The sequence below is a fragment of the Vigna angularis genome, chromosome 9 (assembly GCF_016808095.1).
Source record: "Vigna angularis cultivar LongXiaoDou No.4 chromosome 9, ASM1680809v1, whole genome shotgun sequence".
NCBI lineage: Eukaryota > Viridiplantae > Streptophyta > Magnoliopsida > Fabales > Fabaceae > Vigna > Vigna angularis.
Window position 1 is genome coordinate 5,267,211 of NC_068978.1, and position 7,188 is coordinate 5,274,398.

The window sequence follows — 7,188 nt, forward strand, 5'->3', positions numbered from 1 at the left end:
CATTTAAAAGAAAAAAAAATGCAAATACACGAGAGTTGGGGAAGGTGTATTTTGATGGAGAGAAGAAACACCCATTTATAAGAATTGGAGATTTGGTCTGTGTGGTCACATGCTTCCATAGGAAATGAGAAAAATAACATAAATTGGCAGAATTTAAATTGAATCAAACGAGACCGACGACTTCATCCACGTAGTACTAACGTGTGATCCACTTCAAAAGTGTAAGGTTAGTCTTGATATATATACACACCCTTTCTAAACTATCTAAACAATATCGAACTATATATAACTCTTGTAATACTCAAACATTCACTGTCTCACCTCAAAAAAACCTAACATATGTGCCACATTTTGAATTCACACCATTCCCTTCTGCAAAATAAATAAATAAATAAACAACGATAAGTGTTGTTTGTCTGCAAAGAGGTGATTCCGCATCTCTGATAAGGGATTTCCTGCTAACTTTGGGTCCCTTACTTAGCAAGTTCAGGACACCATGGTCGTTTGTTTTCTTTCTGCATTTGAATCTATCGAGGTTGTTTTTTTTTCTCTGTCTAGAATATCATCAAGTAAAGAGTTAATAACTAATTTCTCGAGGTATTCGGAAGTATTTAAGGAATTGATGACAAATGAAATACAAGAGTCTGACTATAAAAGACAAAGTTATATATGTCAATGGTATCATATCATGGTGATCCTATAAGATTTATGTAGCGATTTTGCATTGATTGATAAGTACTAGCAGCACTAAGGAGTTAAAAAATGGTTGTTAGCACATTGAGGGAGGTAGCAATGTCACATGTTTGTTTCCAAGTTAGAGGGATGAATGGCTCCATTGGGAAGAAAAAGGGACATCGAAAGTCGCCTCTGGATCCCACTAGTGTGTCAAAGGGGTCTAATTCTGCTATACCCTACACCTGTGGGGCAATCCCTTCATTAGATGGTACACCTAATTAATCTATGTGTATATATATGCATGGAAAGACTACGAGGTCCTCAACTTCCTATCCAAATAGTACAAACACACCAAAAAGTTCTTGGGCTTACATAATTTTATTCGCTCTCCAATTATTCGTGGAAAAGTTATCTGTGACCATAAAAGCTAGCTGTATGGGAATTCAACAAGCATGACCCAGCAACCAGTTTCTCTTTCTCCCTCTCAACCATATCATGCATGGGAAAACACAAAGCAAACCCCCCAGGCTTCAACTTTATGCTACTTTCCAAAAGGTCAAAAAGTTCCAATTTCCCAAAAGCAATTCTTTATCAGACACCATTCACATATACATAAAGTGGAATTGCAATCAATCCCTTTAATCACAATCACCATAACATTAAACATTAAGATCAAGCTCAATTTTTCACAACTTTTTATGCTTCACAATTCTTTGTGTACACACAAAAAACAAGCAAAAGGTACAGAGTGAGATCATGCATAGTCAAAAAGAACGCCTTTTACCGGAATGAATTTTTGAAAAAAAAAAAGGACAATATATTCCAAGCATAGTATGGTGTTTTGTATTTTATGACAATTCACGAGGTCATAATTTCAAATCAAAAATGAAAATTCAAATGATATATATTAATTCTAGCAAGAGACTTTGGTTGGATACATGAGTAGCGTTGAAAATAATAAAGTGTTCACATTTGCGTGCAAGTATGAATATTGAAAAACAATGGTGACAAAGAAAAGTAGTGCTGTATGAGCTTTGAGCACTGTGATTATGTCATTCGTGTTCCCCAATGCCCCTCGCTATGTGCAGACTCTTTTTGTCTTCTATTCTGAATCAAGCTTAATATGATGCTGTAGTGTCTTCCAAATCCCTGAGCACATGAAGAAAACAAGGCAGGGTAAAAAAATGTTAAACAAAAGAGACCCCAACAAAATTCCTTTATTAGTAATTAAATAATCATTGATTCCCATCTTTGCAAATTATTAAGCATATAATAACAAACCAAAAGCTTACTCGGTAACACTGCAATGATGCCTTCTGGGACAATGTACAGTTGCTCAAACACTGACCTGCATAAGATATCTTTGCTTCCTAACGAAGCATTCACTTTCTTTTGCTGCTTCTGTGATTAGAGGGAGGGCTAAAATGCGCAGTTGTAATGCTTATCAATTGTAATGATCAACATTCATTATCCTTAATAAACAAATTAATTACCTTTTCCTCGAAGAACTGTAACTATTAATGATGGGAGTTTCGTTTTGTCTTTGCTTCTTCTCTGCCAACATCAAAACTAGACCGATACAAAAGGAACCATCTTGCACATTGTTTCTTATTGATTGTGCAGGAAATTAGGGTTTCAGCTATCAAATGAGATATATTAAAAAGACGGAAAATTTAAGGTTGCCCATGGAAAAACTCACAAGGTTCAGCAGCACAGACAAGAAAATACAGCCATACTTCAAAAAGCTTTTCCTATTTTGTGCTGGTGGTGCTCAGATCTATTCATTTTTAATTACAAATTGATATGAAAACGAATGACAAAGCAAACAGAGAAAAGTGTAGATCTGAGCGTGTAACATTACAGAACCCATAGACGGAAGGTAGATTCTACCCACAATTACAAGAAAAGATTCAAGGATCTATAGTTTAGTATCGAACATAGATGAAAAAAAATGACAGGATTGATAAATGCTTAATTGACAGAAGCAGAAGACTCCAATAAAGAGAGAGGGCGGAGTCTACAAGGCTCTTGAATCATATGCATGCCAGTAACACATGGCACATTTAACCAAATTAGGCCTCGATGACCACACGGTTTTACAATGGTGAAATGACTAATAATCATAATAATACTGGTAAAAGGGGTCAGCTATTTGCTTCTTCAAAGACTCCAGGGCCAGCTAAGTGATGGAGATTAGAGACAGAACATAGGCCAAGAAACCCTAAAGAGAGGGTGAGAGAGGAATCAGGTAGAGAGAGAAAGAAAAAAATGGAAAAAGAAGGGTGGGAGGAGGGACTTGAAAAAGAGGAGAATGTCTAACTGAGTTTCAAAGTTGGCCAGATCTGAGAAAACATGGCAGAGACAGACAGATCGGATACTGGAAAACATAATTGGGAGAAGATCTAGCTAATGATGAAGATGAAAGAAAAAAAAAGGTAGTTACGCCCTGACAACAAAAACACCATCATAACTTGATCAGAGAAAAAGAAAGAAACGAAAAGGAGGTAATGATGAAAACCTTTTGCCAAGTGAAAACCGGGTCAAAATGCTTCATCATTACACCAATCTGCAAACTACCACCATCTTTAATTCATCCAAGAACCCAACCCCACGACTAAGATCTACCTATATTTAAGAAAAAAACAAAACTTTTACACTAATCCACAGTTCCAAAAAAACATAGAGGAGATACCAAGCAAACCTATAAAGCATTTCATCAGCAGATGCTACAAACACACTACATCGCCACGGCTCGATCTCCACGAAATAATATCCGTTGAGAAAAACACCAGTTTGTGAAGGAAAGGGAATCCACATATTTGTAGCTCTCAGCCGGAAGATATCTCGATTTTGGGCCGAAAATCAATTTGGAAGCATATAATTGGGGGGAATGAAGCCTGGTCCGACAACACTATACATTCCTTGAGCACAAGCATAGCACTCTACAAAAGAGAGGGATGCAGATACACAAGATGAAGATGAAGGGTCCTCGAGCCAGACAACATTCCCCTCAAAAGACAAAGCTTCCCAAAAATGGCCCTTCTTCTTGAAGAGCTAAGAGGGAGAGAAAGAGAGAGAAAGAGAAAAGCTTTTGTTTTCATGGTTCACTCTCTTCTCACTGTGTCCCCCATGAGTTTCGGCTATCTTCAAGGGGGGTCAGAGAGAGAGAGAAAGAGAGAAAGAAGACAGTGTGGTTGTGATGATGAATGGGTGAATGAGAATGATATGAGAAGGAAGAGAAGGGGTTATAACAAGAGTAAAAATAAAGGAGGAGAAGAAAGGCAACGTCAAAAAAGACAAAGAAATGGTGCAGGTATACCCTACCAGCTGCCTTCTCACTTCCAGAAATGACCACGACCCCATGCACCCTTCTTAATTTCCAATATTACTACTTTCTAATATTAATGTCAATTTTTATTGTGACTTCTGTGTGGATCAACAGTGAAGGTTGGTGAAGTCATCTATATCCACCGTTGGATATGCCACATCATGTGCTATGTTATGTTATGTCCTGCTACACCCATTGACTGTACCTATAGTACTACACTGACCTTGCACAAAACCGAGACCGACCATCTGATTTTGTGAAATTGAGCGTGATGTGGATGATGGTGTCATCCAGAGAAGGGATCTACGTGCACCCTCACATCCTAGCTTTGCATTCAATTCAATGTTTTCAGATATAAACTAAAATACTAATCACAGACACAGACATTGATTGTGGACCGTAGGATTTTGAGAAAACCAAGGTGCCAATTCAGTCAGCGAATGAACATGCAGTGAGAGATTTGTATAAAGTGAGAGAGGGGTTATAAATTCTCTTTATTAGGTCAATCAACCGTTAAATGTATTTCATAAATATGTAGCAAGATGTTTTCTTCAACGTTAAAGTCGCCCATAAATTAAATCTCTTTTCTTTTGACTTTATCAATTGGTTTTGTGATACACAACCACACGGAAAACATGAAATTATTATTTTAACTGTAATTTATTAATGGTGTAATTTTTTATATTAATGTATTGTTAAAGTACTGTGGTTTTTATCATAATTACTTTTGAAATATATTTAAAGTAATTTTTGATCAATTGAGAGACTAAAGAAAGAAAATTTGAAAAAATAAATTTAAATAAAAAGAAATATAGATAATTATACATGTAGCATAAAAAAAATTCTTTAAAAGGGAGATTTATACCTTATATTCAAATACTTTCTAATTTCCTTAATGTATATTTTATTAAATAACAACAGCAAAACTTAATTCTATTAGATAAGTCCAGCTGTATATATAAAAATGCAACATTATTGAGAACAGTTAAAAATATCAAATCTGCAAATAAAAAAAAATATTTGATTAGTGAAATTGATGTTTTTAATATCATTTTTTTCTCATTTAGAAATTTAATTTTGGACAAACAAATAACTGAAACCAGTACTATGATTATAATTATAGTAAAAAGACAAATACAAGAACGCGATTCATTATTTAGGTCAATCAGCCTTCAGAATTACATAAATATGATAGTCTACTTATATACAAACACATTTCTACTTTATTTAAAAACAGATAAAACACAATAAAATATTCTAAAGACCATTGTCATTTTTTAATTGAAATAAAAAATTTATATTTATAATTTCTTCCTTTAGTATTAGAAATTAGTATTTGCAACAATTATCAAGATTAAATGTGAATCTTGAATGAAAATACTTATTTTGTGAGTTTTTTTATATATTCAGATTTGAACTCTAAATTTTAAAGAAGTATTTTTAGTGGTGTTATACTTAAGAGTAACATTTATGAATGTAAATGATGGTTGAAATAATGAAGTGAAGAGGAAAAAGGTTAAAAGAAGAGTAACAACTAACAAGTGAGTCAGAGGGTGGTTGGGTTAAGAGATACCCGATAATAGGAAACCCTATTTATTATAATTATTTTTTTTTAAATTTGAAAAATAAATAAAAAATAAAAACACTGAAAAATAAAATAAAATAAGGGGTAGGGTCGTCCTCGTAGGACGTGTAAGTTTGAAGCAGAGAGAGGCGAGGAATTCGAGGGTTACCGACGACAGAAGGGGTCCACTCGGTTGCATTTCCTTTTTACCCCTTCCCAATTCCTCGCCGACTTTTCCGTCTTCCTCACTTTTAACCTTAATTAATTAATTGTTTAATTAATTATAAATACATAAATAAATATACATAACTTCATACCATCACATGGCATTTTCCCAACAACCAACTTAATTTCAACCATTGTACTTTTCTTTTCATTTTTAGACTTATTTAAGATTTCAGCTTTTAATAAATTTAATTACTTTCAATTCAGTTTCATTAAGATCTTTATTGAATGTTTACTTTTTTTTAATTAAATTATATCTCTTTTATATTTTAAATTAACTTTTTGTTATTGTTATTATTTCTAATCTTACTTGTTTTTAGATATTGAGGAATGTGCAGTTTTATAATTAATATAAAAAATTATTAAATTAATAAAAAAGATTAATAATTTTTATTATTATAATTAAAAATGAGTTAAATAATTATCATTATATAAAATTTATGTAGAAATAAATAATCAAAATAATAGAAGGATTCAAGAATATATAATCAATTGGAAGGTATATAAATTTTTGATAGGTAATATAATAAAATAATAATAAAAATTAAATTAAAATAATTTAATATTAAAATTTAACCAAGTCTTAATTGCTACATTTTCTCCAACTAGTAAAAGTATCTCACCACTCAAGTATAAATACGATATTTATTTTTTTTATTAATTAAAATTAATAGTTAAGTTCAATTAATGTTATTTTTTCCCTACCATAAAAACGTTTTTTAATAAATTATTCTTTATTGTAATTGTAATTATAACAACTATATAAGTAAGATTGAAGTTGTTGAGATTTGTTTATTTGTTTTTCTGAAAAATACAACTATTTTGTGTTTAAAAAAGGATAAAGAAAAGTATAAGCAAAAAAAGTGTGAAATAAAATATTTGGCACGATAGTATTTTTATAAATTATATATTTTAAATTTTTAAATCTTTAAGATTATGTATAAATTAAATAATTTTGTTTATACTTTAATTCATTAAACTTGTTAACAACTATACAAGTATAAGTTGAAACTCAAAACAATTGAAGCTTTGAGATAGAGGAGTAACTATTACTGCATTTTTTTTTCTTAAAAGAAACAAAACTAGTCAGATTGTTAACAGGAGAATATCTTTGAGAAAAAAATTATAACAAATTTATTATTCAAATAAAAATTTCTTAACAATATCAATTTAAACATTATGCAAATTAGAACTTATCGAACAGTAAACTATACTCTTCAACCAAAAATATTTGAAATGAATCTTAGACATATTCTTCTTATGACTTGAACTATGGAATGCATTTAAATTTATATAAATTGTATATATGGTAGCATATCCATTTTTTATAATTAATTTATAAACCTTTAATTAGCAATACTCGAACATATAAATTTAGTAATGATAGTTTTATATT

At 31.6% G+C, this 7,188-nt stretch overlaps 1 long non-coding RNA gene across 1 annotated transcript; it reads right to left on the reverse strand.

The window, feature by feature from the left end:
* Positions 1-1,547: 1,547 nt before the first annotated feature.
* LOC108347159 (uncharacterized) lies at positions 1,548-4,034 on the reverse strand. Its single transcript, XR_001833842.2, has 2 exons — positions 1,968-4,034; positions 1,548-1,824 (listed from the first exon to the last, which is right to left on the reverse strand). It is a non-coding gene; the product is annotated as an uncharacterized LOC108347159 (long non-coding RNA).
* Between the last annotated feature and the right edge of the window lie 3,154 nt (positions 4,035-7,188).